Source organism: Petaurus breviceps, unplaced genomic scaffold, assembly GCF_028583685.1.
Source record: "Petaurus breviceps papuanus isolate PSGF00001 unplaced genomic scaffold, PetGlider_PUasm1.0 118, whole genome shotgun sequence".
Lineage (NCBI taxonomy): Eukaryota > Metazoa > Chordata > Mammalia > Diprotodontia > Petauridae > Petaurus > Petaurus breviceps.
In genome coordinates, this window is record NW_027185616.1 from 18,332,817 (window position 1) to 18,347,402 (window position 14,586).

Here is a 14,586-nt window from a genome sequence, read left to right on the forward strand (position 1 = left end):
TCTCTCTCTCTCTCTCTCTCTCTCTCTCTCTCTCTCTCTCTCCCCCTATTCTCCCACCCCCCACCAATGCCATCATGGAACTATAAGATCAAGTCACTATCCTGGAGGAAGTTTGTAAACTAAATGACAAACAAATGAATATTCATAACAATGCAAATGACACATATAACCATCTGTGCATAACCAATTACAGATGCCTGGAGATAGGTATGGTACGAATAAGAGGTTGCAAGAGTGATTATGGTGATTGCAGCCAGGTGGGATTAGTCAGGGACTATGAAAAACCCAAATAACACCATTTGTTTATTTTCCTCTGGGGAGACACCATGATTCCAGGCTTAAACAGTTCCTAGCCCTATGACCTTGGGTAAGTCACTTAACTCCTCTGAGCCTCAGTTCCTTCATCTATAAAATCACACTAGTTACTTTACAGGGTTATTGTGATGGAAGTGTGTTTGGGAAACATCAAAGCTCTATATAAGTGGCAGTTGTTGTGGTTGTGATGATGATGATGATGATGATGATGATGATGACACTATAGAGAGAAACTTACCAGCATTTGTGAGAAATGTTTGAGTAATCTTTCAGTGAGCATCCAACAAGTCTAGGATCCTGTAAATGAGCCTACTCACCAGTAACCAGTTTGATATTAATGGTATATGCTTAGTGTAGGTCCATTGCACTGGCTTTGGAGTCAGAAGACCTGGGTCCATATTCCAACTCTGATGAGTGCCTTTCTGGTCTTCAATTCTCTCATTCAGAAAATGAGGGGATTGAACTAATGTGGAAATTAACCCTCATATCTTTAAATCTATTATCTCAATATAATAAATATATATAATATTAATTATATTATTATATACTAATTATTATCATATATTAATTAATTATATATAGATAGATAGATATATATAGTTCCTTAAGGTTTATGGAGCACTTAATCTCATTTGTTCCTCACAATGACCTTATGAGAAAGGAGCTATTATTATACACCTCATTTTACAGATGAGGAAACTGAGATTCATAGGGATTAAGTGACTTGCCTCCAATCTTATATGTACATCATTGTTTGCCTGTCTTCTTTCTCATTAGAATATGACCTCTTAGAAGTGAGAGACTCTCTTTTGCCTTTGTATCACCAGGATTTCGTATGCTGCTGTAATGTTAAGGGAATTTGAAGATCTTCCCTGCCCCTTAATAGGCCCATGTGACCTGCTTTGAGCTTTGGTCCAGTCCACAGCTTGAGTCACATGGAGCCTATGGTGGGAGGAGTTTGCCAAATGGCTGGAAGAGGAAGGATGGAGCAGGGAGAGAGTTAGACAGAGCTGAGGGAGAGCAGCTAACATGAGTGAGAGGGGGAGGAATTTTTGCCTAGGGGTACTTGTTTGTGGGGAGGCCTAAGGGAGGAAAGGCTTGGGGATGGTAGTGCTCCCTGGATTGGTGATGTGTATAAACTTCTTTGTTACCATGGTGGAATTGACTTTCTCATATCTGAATAAATATCTTGGTTTCATCTTTGAAGAAAAGAGTTTGTTATATTTTGCAATTCAACCCTGGAAATATGTCAGCATATTCATAGCAGCTGCTATAGGTATCACATTGGCGATATAAGTGCCTGGCTTAATATGTGCTTAATGAATATTCATTGATTGATTTGATCCAATAGCCAAAGTCACACAGCTAGTAAGCATCTGAGATAGAATTCCAACCCCGATCTTCCTAATATTTCATCCACCACACCATGCTGCCTTTCCTTCATGCACGTTCAAATACTACAAAGAAATAATAACTGCAAAGTTATAGTCAGAAGATCTTTTACTCTACTTCTTAAATGAGGCATCTTCCCCACTATAAGAGATAAAAGATTGATCTAGGCTCTAGTCCTTGATCACCTAGGCTATGAGTTCCTTTCTTTCTAGGATCTTTGCTTCTCAAGGACTATCATCTCCCCTCTAGGCCATTCAAAGTATGTCTCAGTGAGCTAATATTTCTCTTCCATGCTTATAGGATCATAAAATCATAAGGTCATAGATTTTGAACTGATAGGGACCTTAGACCTAGACATCAAATTCAACTCCTTAACAGATGAGGAAACTGAGGCACATAGTATATAAGTCACTTGCCCAGAATCACACATCTATAGTAAGAGTAAGAATCTAAAGTTGGAATTTGAACCCAGATCTTTCTGGCTCCAAGTCTACAGCCCTCCTCATTACACTGCCTCTAACTCTTAACTGGACAGCTAGGTGGTGAAGTAGATAGGACACTGGACCTGGAGTCAGAGAAACCTGAATTCAAATCTAGCCTCAGATACTTACCACCTACATTGTTCCTTTTCAGTCATTTCACTCCTGTCTGACTCTCCATGACCCCATTTAGAATTTTCTTGGCAAAGATACTAGAGTGGTTTGTCATTTCTTTCTCCAGCTTATTTTTACAGATGAGGAAACTGAGGCAACTAGGGTTAAGTGATTTGCCCAGGGTCACATAGCTAGTAAATGTCTGAGGTCAGATTTGAACTCAGGTTTTCCTGACCCCAGGCCCAGCACTCTATCCACTGAACCTAGGCAAATCACTTAACCCTGTTTGCCTCAGTTTCCTCATTTATAAAATGAGCTGGAGAAGGAAATAGCAAACCACTATAGTATCTTTGCCAAGAAAACCCCAAATGAGGCTACAAAAAGTTGAATATGACTAAACAACAACAATCACTCTCAGCTCCCTTTTTCGCTCTCATTTTTAGCTTGCCTTCTTTTCCAATTAAGGAAATTATTCCTGAGCACATCAGTCAAGTCCTAGTCATTAATCAGCTTCTTCCCCCTTTAAAAATCCACTACAGTCTTCTTGGGCCCTTCCCTGGTATGCCTATCAATACAAGCTGTGATTTCTCCTATTCCTACCCTCTTCTGTCCAGACCTGTTCATCAGCCACTCCCTTTACTCCCTTCCCTCACTCCCAAGCATAGGCTTTCTTTCTTAATACACCCATGCCTGAAGCTACCATCTCCTTACTTGTATGCCAGGCTATTACCCTCTCCTCTTTCAAACTCCTCCTGAGAAATCACTAGTTCATAAAATCCCCTTCTTAACCTCCTTTACTCAGCTCTCTATACATCCCCAAAAGGAGAAGAGGAAAAAAATGACGATTAAAATACATTTCATGTTAATATCACACCTTTTGTCTGGAAATCTCACATATGTCTAAACATCAGTTCATTAATAACAACTTAATATGGAGTGGGCTGCCTTTGAAGAAATGGTCTACACTTCTCCATAGATTCCCAAACAAAGAATGAATAATCTCTTCTTGGGGGTGGTGTAAAGGAGTTTTTCAGTCATATACAGGTTGAATTAGAAGAGGTTTGTGGTCAGAAAATAGAATAAGGTGGTTAGCAAATACATATGTGTGTGTATATACATTCACATATATATACACTCATATATGGTATATCATATATGTGTGTCTATATGTATATGTGTTTCAACCCAAGTTTATAGATAACCTGAGGGGGAGACCTCATGAAGTGAGATCATGAAGTGAATGTATTATATATGTATGTATATAAAATGTATTATATATGAATGTATATAAAAGTGAACTTTTTCTATACACTGTCATTCAATCAGTTTATTCACTGTCATCCAGTCAATTCAAGCATTTATTAAACTCTTACTATGTTCCAAGCACTGTGCTAACTGCTAGGTATAAAAAGACAGGGAAAAGTATGATTCCTGCCCTCGAGGAATTCACATTCTAATGGAGGAGATAACATACAAATAATTAGGGACATTTGAGCTACATACATTAGATTACAAACTCCTTGAGGCCAGCACTGTCTTTTGTCTCTTTTTGTGTCCCCTGAGCTTAACACAGAACTTGGTACATAGTAGGTACATAATAACTGTTTATTGAATTGGTTGATACATGCAGTGAAAATAGAAGGCAATCTCAGAGAAAAAACATGCCAGCCATTTGGCATAGTAAGAGATATTTTTATTAGGGGTGAATGTATTAACTTTATTTCTCATAACACTTTGTCATTAATGAGTCTTTCAGATTAGCTTCAGTCACTTACCAGGGAGAACAGGAGACTGAAACAGAAACTGGGACAACACTGAAGACAGACTTGACCTGTATCACAGCTTTGCCTATAGTCAGCCCTGCTTGACCCTTTTCCTTGAAAGTATTAGGAATAATAACAACAGCCCTATATAGCTCAATAATCATAGCAATCCACTTTGTATAACACCTTAAGGCTTGTAAAACAATGGGGAGGTTGGTGCTAGAGTTTGTTGATGAAGAAGGTCAATGTTCCCACCAGAGTTTGCTGGTTAAGGATGAACAGTTGTATGCCTGCCCAGTATAGCTCCCAATTAATCTTTAAGCATATTTAAGAACATCAGGAACTTTTGTTGCTATTTAGTCATGTCATTTGTGTTCTACTCTTTGTGACCCCATTTGGGGTTTTCTTGGCAGATATACTGGTGTGGTTTGCCATTTCCTTTTCTGGCTCATTTTATAGATGAGGAAACTAAGACAAACAGGGCTAAGTCCCTTGCCCAGGGTCACACAGCCAGTAAGTGTCTGAGGTCACATTTGAACTCAGGTCTTCCTGATTCCATACCCAGAGCTCTATTCATTGAGCCATCAGGCTGCCCCATAAAGGCATGCAGTGTTAACCTAATCTCCAATTTACCGAAGAGGAAACAGTTTCACAAAGTTTGGGGTTTTGTTCCTGGCTTCCAGACTTCAAAACCATCTCTCTCTGTCACTTTTTTTTCCATTCTGGAACTTCCCTCAGCACCTGGAGCCTCCTCACCCAGGAACATTCAAGCAACCCCACAGCTCTTTCCACCTAGAATAGTCTTCTGTAAGACCCACTCTATTCTCCCATTGGTGTGTTCGCCTTGGGTCTCCATGTTGTGACTTGCAGTTGACTTTGATTCCAGATGTCTCTGGAAGAGAAAGTGAGGTTGGTGACCTGGCACAGCCCTCCCTCACTCAAAACAAAGTCTACTACAAGTTATGTCATCATTTCCCTGCTGCCAAGGTCCTCTTCAAAAACAAAGGACAAATATACAACAACCATTCTGTGAAATGGTTTCAGGCCCTGTTGCTAGTTTCTGACACCTTCATTCCCCACCCCAGCCTTACAATCCCACCCCTTTTTTCAGTTCCCTTTTGTGTGTGGTCTTGTCCCATTAGAAAGTAGCTTCCTGTGGGCAGGTACTATCTTTTTTGGTTGTATTTGAATCCCCAGTGCCTGGAACAGAGGAAGTATCAAATTCTTTCCTTCCTTCCTTGCTTGCTTAAATGACTTTCCCCAGGTCATTCAGTTTCTAAGGGATGGATCCATTAGGAATCAAACCAAAATCTCCTTGACTTAGTTCTCTTACTCGCCTCCTTATGTGATCTTAGGAATGTCAATTGAGTCTTTATTTCTCCATCTGTAAAATGAGGCAATCCTATCAGATAATTTTCTATCTCCTTTCTAGCTCTACATCCTACATTCCTATTTAAATTCTTTAAATCTGGAGTGATCTCTGCATCAAGCAAGTTTCCCAAACCCATACAATGATAGGAGGTGTTAACATGATAACATACCATCTTGTCTCCTCATAACACTTTGCACATCAGCACAGCCCATTCTCCTTTACTGTACCTGCCTGTTCCCAATTTTCTTTCCATCTTTCTTCTTGGTTGTCTCTAGCCTATATATCATGGCAGAGAATACTTTCTGATGGAAGCAGCCAGCCCTGGAGCATACTGAGAAGCTATTGTCTGGGTTTTCTTTCTCATAATCACATTTATCTTTCAAGAAGCCCTCTTTCAGCTCTGATTTCATCCATTTATTTCCTTTGGACCACTGCCCTCCAGAGGGAAAAACTGTCCTTAAATATCCCATAGAATGGCTTGATGGTTAGCCAATTATCACAGCTCAGCCTTGTCCTGTGTAGCTGCTACTGGGGGAAGAAAGATCCATGATAAAGAGGTCCATTGTGGATCAGACTTAGAGGAAGGGAAGTAGAAGTGAAGAGCCCTGATGGTGAGTGAAACACTATGCAGGAAAGGCCCTAAGACTTGAATGTCCCTTCCAAGTGTGCTGAAGGCACCTCAAACCAAATGAAAGAGCTGATTGTTAAATATTTAGTGTGAACATCAGAAATCACCAAGCACGCCAAATCAGAGTTTGATTTCTCATTTTGCTAATTGTTTAGACTTAAGAAAGTAATGGAAAAAATGCTATCAATACCGATTAAACTTAATAGTATGTCTTCTCTGTATTTTTTCTTCTAGAGAAACAGTTGTTAAACCTTGACCAGCATACGCCTGTTTGTAAGTCAGGACAGAGGATAATTCTGATGTTTGGAAGATATTGTTAAAACAAGAAGAAGAAGAAGAAGAAGAAGAAGAAGAAGAAGAAGAAGAAGAAGAAGAAGAAGAAGAAGAAGAAGAAGAAGAAGAAGAAGAAGAAGAAGAAGAAGAAGTGAAGAGTGCTGTATTTGAAATTAGAGAACCTGAGATAGAATGCTGCTTCTGCCACTTATATCCTTGGACAGGTCACTTATCTAGGTCTCCATTTCCTCACCTGTAAAATGAGATAATTGTACAAGATTGTCTTTTACATTCCCTTCCAGCTCTAAATCTCTGTTGAGGGAAATGGAAACATTTCATTCATGTATTGGTTTGGGCAATTGGGACTGTTTAACTTGAAGAAGCAAATTAAACAGGGCCACTAAGTGGCCCAATGGATAGAGTACCTGCCCTGAAGAGAGGAAGACTCATTTTCCTGACTTCCACTCCAGCCTCAGACACTTTCTAGCTGTGTGACCCTGGTCACTTAACCCTGGTTACCTCAGCTTCCCCATCTGTAAAATGAGCTGTAGAATGAAATAGCAAACTATTCCAACATGGAGAAAACCCCAAATGGAGCCATGAAGAATTGGACACGACTGAAAATGACTGAACAACAGCAAAACTTGAAGAGGAGAAGATTAAAGAGGGATATAATAGCCATCATTAAATATTTGAAAAGCTGTCCTGTGGAAGATAGATTAGACTTGCTTTGCCCCAGAGGGCAGAACTAGGAGCAAGAATAAGAAGTTTTGGGGAAATAGACTTGGGCTTGATTTAAGGGAAAACTTCCTGCCAGTTACAACTGTCCAAAGTATAAGGGACCACCTCAGTATGGTCCCTGGCCTTCACTGAAGAACTTCAGGTAGAAACCAAATGAACACTTTAATATACTGTAGGAGCGATTGGTATTCAGAGACTAGTAGGACTAGATATTTTCTGAGATGGCTGTCGTAGTTTCTGCACATCCATCATTCCACAAGTTAGTCTAATCAATTGTAGAAGTATTGAGATCTACATCAGGGAAGGGTCTACTCACACCAATGAAATCCAACATTTACTAAACACCTATTATGTACAAGGCACATACAAAATACTAGATATAACTAGATAGTAATGAAACAGTCCTTGCCCTCAGAGAGTTTACATTCCATTTACATTCCATGGAGACTATAGTTCCTTGACATACATTCTTCTTCTTGTTCTGTTGCATCTGGCTCTTAGCATTCCCATTTGGGGCTCTCTTGGCAGAGATCTTGGAGCCATTTGCCATTTCCTTCTCTAGCTGATTTTACAGATGAGAAAACTGAGGCAAGCAGAATTACATGACTTATCATGCAGCTAAGTGTCTGAGGTCAGATTTGAACCCATGAAGATGAGTCTTCCTGATACCAAATCCAATGCTCTACCCACTGTACCACCTAGTTGCTCCAACAAGCTAATGACCATCAGCAATTAGCACTAGGAGTGGGGATTTCCAAGTGAGGAAACTCCCTCTTCCAGTACATGTTCATGCATCTTATAGTCTTAAAGAATTGCTTATATTACTGAGAGGTTTCATAACTTTCCCAGAATCACAAACTCAGCTCCATATTAAAGGCAACTTTTGAAAGTAGGTCTTCCCAGCTTGAGGGCAGGCTCTCCATCCACTATGCCATACAGCCTTTCTAAGAAAATGCAAAATATGCACAAGGTAATATGAAGTAGTTCCAAGGGGGAGAGAATTGCTGATGATTGGTACAATCAGAAAAGACATCAAGTAGAAAGTGACATCTAAGGTATGCCTTTAAGAATGGTAGGGATAGGGGCAGCTAGGTGGTGCAGTGAATAGAGCACCAGCCCTGGAGTCAGCAGGACCTGAGTTCAAATCTGACCTCAGACACTTAACACTTGCTAGCCCTGTTACCTTGGGCAAGTCACTTAACCCCAAATGCCCTGCCTTCCCGCCCTCCAAAAAGCAAAAAAAAAAAACAAAAAAAAAACCAAGAATGGTAGGAATACAAAGGGCTAGAAAACTGTGCATACCCTTTGATCCAACAATACTACTGAAAGGCCATGTCCCAAGGACATTTTTAAAAAGGAGAGAAGGACCTATTTATACAAAAAATATTTATAGCAGCTTTCTTTGTAGTGGCAAAGAATTGGAAATCAAGAAGATGTCCATCAATTAGGGAATGGCTAAACAAGCTATAGTATGTGATTGTGATAAAAAAAAATTATTGTGCTATAAAAAATGACAAGTAAGATGATTTCAGAAAACACCAGGAAGGTTTACATGAACTAATGCAAAATGAAGTGAGCAGAACCAGAACATTGTATACAATTGTACAGCAATATTGTATGATGAAGAACTGTGAATGACTTAGCTATTCTTGGCAATACAATGATCCAAAACAATCCAAAAAACTCATGATCTATCTCCAGAGAAAGAACTGATGCTGTCTGAATAGACTGAAGCATACTATTTTTTCACTTTCTTTTTTTTGAGTCTTCTTGTATGAGATGACTGATATGGAAATGTATTACATGACTGCACATGCATAAACTATATTGGATCACTTACTGTCTCAAAGGGGAAGAGGAGAGAGGGAGGGGTAGAATTAGAAACTCAGAGCCATAGAAAAAGCTTAAAATGTTGTTTTAACATACAATTGGGGTAAAATAAAATATTGTATATAAAAAAAGAATGGTAGGGATACCTCAAGGTAATGATGAGGCAGCAGTGCATTCCAGATATGGGGGACCAACTGCTTTGCCAAGGCAGAGATGGAAGGCCATGTACAAAAAAGATCCAGAAGACCAGTGTGTTTATAACAGAGTATGGAATGAATAATGTTAAATAAGACTGAAAAAGATAGATAAGCAGGAATCCAATTTTGTTCACACTAGGTGAGTGGAAAATTTTTCCAAAAATTTGTCACTTAAAAATTTTTTTTAAGAAGGAAAGGTAATTGAGGTTAAGTGACTTGCCCAAGGTCACACACGAATAAGTATGTCAAGTGTCTGGTGTCAAATTTGAACTCAGGTCCTCCTAACTCTAGAGCCAGTGTTCTATTCAATTTGTTTTTTTGGGGTTTTTTTTCTTTTTTGGAGGGGGGAGGGCAGGGCAATTGTGGTTAAGTGACTTGTCCAAGGTCACACAGCTAGTTTTTTGTGTTAAGTGTCTGAGGTCGGATTTGAATTCAGGTCCTCCTGACTCCAGGGCCAGTGCTCTATTCACTGCGCCACCTAGCCACCCCTCAAAATTTGTTTTTTAAAGGTGAAAAGTGTTGCTCTGGGATATAATGAGATTCCCCTTCCTGGAAGTTTTTGAGCAAAGGCCAGACAACTATGCATTGCTTATGTTATAGGGTGAATTCTATTGAAGGTATAGGTTGAATCATGTGACCTAGGAGATACCTTCTACCTCTGACTATCTGACTCTGGTCCTGATTCTAGTCTCAAGTCCCTTTAGCTTCTTAGCTGCACCCCTTTGTAGAGCTCCTTTGTTCTTCATTTGACCCAGATTCTCAAGGACCTGACAATAAACTTTCTAAATTATGGTGCCCAAAATTTACCACAACCTGCCAGCTGAGTCTGACAAGGGTAGAGACCAAGAGGACTCTTATTTCCCTAATCCAAGACACTGGGCCTGTTGTACTGAAGCCTAAGCTTCTACTAACTTTCTTGGACAACACATCATACTGTTGACTCACACTGAGTTTACAATCCAATAAAATCCCTGCTCTGCTTTTGATGAAATTAAATATCTGGTTGAGGATTTTGTATATTATTGTAGGTAATAGGGAGCCATTGAGCGGGTGGCAGGTGAGGAGGATGTCATGGGGTCAGATCTGTGTTTCAGGAATATCAATGTGGCAGCCATGTAAAGGATGTATTTGAGATAGAAGACAGTTGAGTCAGGGGGACCCATTTAGAGACTATTAACACTACATAGGTTTTTGGGGGCAGAACCTATGTGAGTGGAGAGGAAAATGTGAGAAATGTTATGGAGACAGAAACAAGATTTAGCAAATGATTGGTTATGGAGTATAAGGAATAGAGAAAAGTCTAGAGCAGAGCTTCTTAACCTAGGATCCATGAACTTGTTTATAAATAGTGCTGGTAAATGTTTAACAACTGACTCAAAAAAATATCAAACATATTTGTTGTTTTAGTTGTTTTTACCAACCTGCTTTTTTCTCTTTCTTTTTAAACCTTTGCTACAAAGGATGGCTCACTGCTCATAGAAGAGGGAGGAATTTATTTGCGAATGAAAATAAAATGAACAAAAGAGAATCCATAAAAATCTATCATTTTTAAAAGGTGCAGTGCAAAAAGAAGCAGTTTAAAGAACAAAGGCAAGCCTATTATAGTCTACAATAGAAAACCAAGGAACCTGGGTCAGACACTTCTCACTCTATTCCAAACATCATCTATTTGCAACAATAGCACTGGTATTTATCATAGTGTCATTTTCACTTTCTGAAAATCTTCTAAGGGACACCACAGGTACAGATGATTATGTGAAAGGATAAGTTCAGAACACCTAACCTGTTAATATCCCATATGTAAAAATCATCAACCTGCTCCTTACTATGGGCAGAAACCCTCCATCAAGTGAACTAGAAAGCATCCTCTAAACTGTCACACATCCTTCCTGCTGACAGACGATGGCTGTGGGTTCAGATGACTTGCCTTTATCCTTCACACTGAAGGCAGCACCTGAATTTTTATGGTCAATGAAAAATGAACACCAAATGTGGCAAGCATCTTATTTACCATGTAAGTGATTATCAGTGTCTGAGAGAACTTTTTTCAGAGATAAATGTTCCAGAGGCATAGAATTTTAGACTTGAAGGAAGCTTTCTAAATCTATAATACTAGGATCCTTGGTAATCACAAAGTCATAGATCATGATGAAATCTGAACTCCTGTTTTATAGAAGAAGACCAAAGCAGTGATGTGATGTTCCCCAAGCACCTACAACCAAAGTCACTGATTTGACATTTCTAGGAAGGAAAAGCCCAAAATACCTGGATGAAGAGTTAGAAAAATGGGAATATTTTGAAGCAAAATAGAGGAATAATGCAATAATGGAAAAAATTAAGCATCTTCATTCTAAAAAATAGTAATTAATATTAGCATTTTAATATAAATACAAAGTAATGGGTGCCTTTCTGCATCATATACCCTATAACTTGGTTAATTTTTTTAAGCAATCAGGGTTAAGTAACTTGCTTAAGGTTACACGGCCAGTTATTTCTGGGTGTGGTGCTAAGTATCTGCACCTGGATTTGATCCCCAGGTCATCCCAACACTGGAGCCGGTGCTCTTACTCGCTGAGCCACCTGGCCACCCCTGACTTGGTTAATTTTGCTAATTGGATGCTTAACCAGAACTCCTTGGATGTATTAAAGGTACCCTTCAGTTTGCCTTCTTCCTTCTGGCTTCAAAGTAGGAGCACGATTCTCTCAGTTGTCCCAAGAGGCATCCCACCCAGAAGCAAATCATGTACACATGTTCCACCTAGGCAAGCCAGTTCTTGGGATGGATCCACCTCTCTTTTTTTAAATCTTCTTTCCTTTGATAGAGAACCTTATCAAAAGTCTTGCCGTCAAAGAGTCAGAATCTTCCACAAACAAAATGGCAGCAGGGGAGTCCTCTGAAGCAGTAGCAGCTTATGACAAGTAGAAGTACCTGCTCCTGATGGCGCACCCACTACTCAAAGGGAGTGCCTAATCAATGGCAGAAGTGGAATGACCTCTGGCAAAAGCAGGCATTGGAGAGAAAGAGACAAGATCAAGGTTGGTATTTGATCAAGTTGGACACAAATGTAAAATGACGAATTGGTAGCTTTGAAAAAGCTGTTTCCCATCCCATGATTGTGGTCTTTACTGAATTCTGTTCTAATTATTCTGTAATGCATGTTATGATTCTTTTGTACTTGGAATGACCTTTTTTGTGTAGAATTAAATGATCTGTTCCATACTCAAGTCATGTTTGTACAGTGGGTGCCCTTTATTAAATGTTGCTCCTTTTGAGGAACCATAGCGGAGATCCAAAGATAACATTGCTTCAATTAGCAACTTTTCTCAGAAAGCCAAGGTGGGAGTGGTGATCCAATGAATGGGAGAACTGGCATACTTACTTCCCCTATTGAGAAGTTTGGCTTCCCAGAGGCTTGACAAACCTTTGACAGACCATAACGACAGGTATGGAACAAAAATTGACACAGTTCGTCAGGCCCTGCAGTCTGAGCTGAGTGGTACCTATATAGCCACAGTGTGCGTATGACTATAAACAAAATGTATAAACCTATGATTTCATCAGTATAGGAAGTTTCAAGTATGATTAAATGACTTTCTCATGGCCACAAAGCTAAAATGTGTCATGGAGGAGAATATTACTGGCATGAGTGCTATATCCAGGGGAAAAGAAAAAGACCTGTTCACATCATGGAGAAGACAGAGATTCTGTAAAACACAGTTTATCAGGAAGGAAGCATCCGGGAGTGAATAGCTGATGCCTTTGATCTCACAAAGCCTGTGCTTGAATCTTGACTCTGGCACCTCCTAGCTGTGTCTTTCAGTCTCTGTTCTCTTGTCAGTAAAGTAAAAATAATAATTACAATAATTACGTAACAATCCGTCCTTGTCTGAGACCAGAAATTTGCCTTGGGCCATTTTGTTGAGAGGCCATGTTACTACTTCTGGCTACAAAGTTTCAAGTGTTATAAGTGAGAACAAATTAGCAGATCCCTGGAGGAAGGCTGTATGCCATGTACCAGCTTCCCCATATCCTCCACACTACCATTCCCACAGAACCTAAGTCCGTTCCTGATCTATGCTCAGTTATTTTCAGATATTACAAAAAGGCCAAATTCTTCAACTCCCCTCTTGTGAGAAAACCAACATAAAGGGATACCTTTAACACACAACATCCAAGAAAAACAATTCATTCCATATAAATCAATATAGTCCCAGTTACTGAGACTAAACCTGGAGTCTGGAAGACCAGTTCAAATCTGACCTCAGACACAAGCTGTGGGACCTTGGGCATGACTTTAACATTTGTATGCCTCAGTTTCCTTATCTGTAAAATGAGGGTGATAATAATAGCATCTCCCAAGGGTGCTTGTGAGAGTAAAATAGGATAACATTTGTAAAGTGCTTTGCAAATTTTAAAGCAATATATAAATGTTAACTAATAACAATAGTAGTTCCTCGTCCTCAAAAAGATATTAAGAGGTATGACTTAGAAGATACCTCTCAATCCCTCTACCAAAGGTGTCAATGAACACATGTATATATCCAGCAGCCAAAGTCCCAAACAAAGCCTCACCACCCTCTAAACACATGAAGCTTAGAAAAAGTTTGTGGAACCACAAAAGCCTTTGTATTCCCTCAAGTAGATGTTTGTAGTCCCTGAAAATCCAACCGAGGTGCCTTCAGGAACATTAGTCTTTGTCTTTAATTCTGGATAAGTGTCTGGGGTCCTAAATCCTCACAGAAAAAAGAATAGCACAATAATGGGCAATTCATTCAATGTAGCAAATGCTCTCTTTCACCAGTATCTTTCACTCCCCAGGCTCCCGGGCACATAATTGTACAAAGATCCTCTAGACTCTAGCTTTTTTTTCTTCTCCCTACTGTTATTTAAAACTACATTGGGGCAGCAACACTTTTTTAAAAAGTGTTTTATTGCTATATTTTGTTATTTCCACCTTTATTTCCAAATGCATGCTCCCCCTTACTCCAACAAGAGAGCCATTTCTTGTACCAAAGAAAAGGTGCTAGATACCAGACCTGTGGTTTTATCAGTATATGGAACTTCTTGGTGAAGAAACTCCATCTGCCAAGGAAGATTGGTTCCTTCTCGGCATGTTATATTAGAGAGCTGCTTGAAGCATTAAGATGTTCAGTGACTTGCCCAGAGTCACAGGACTTAAACCCAGGACTTCCTAAAGCTAAAAACAGTTCAATCCACTACACCAAAGGTGTCAAACTTGGACCAGTGGGTATATTAGCACCCAACACTCCCTACATGTAGCCCGAATCAGACAACATTTAATTATGTTAAAATGTAATTGGCAATGTTATACAAAATAAATAAATAATAAATGAATACAAATAGAAAATAGAAAAATACCAAATAAATAAATAAAAATACAATAAAAGATAGATGTCAATTTGTGGTTTTCGGTACAACATAGATAATGTTGATTTCTAGTTATCTAAGTCAATATGTGAC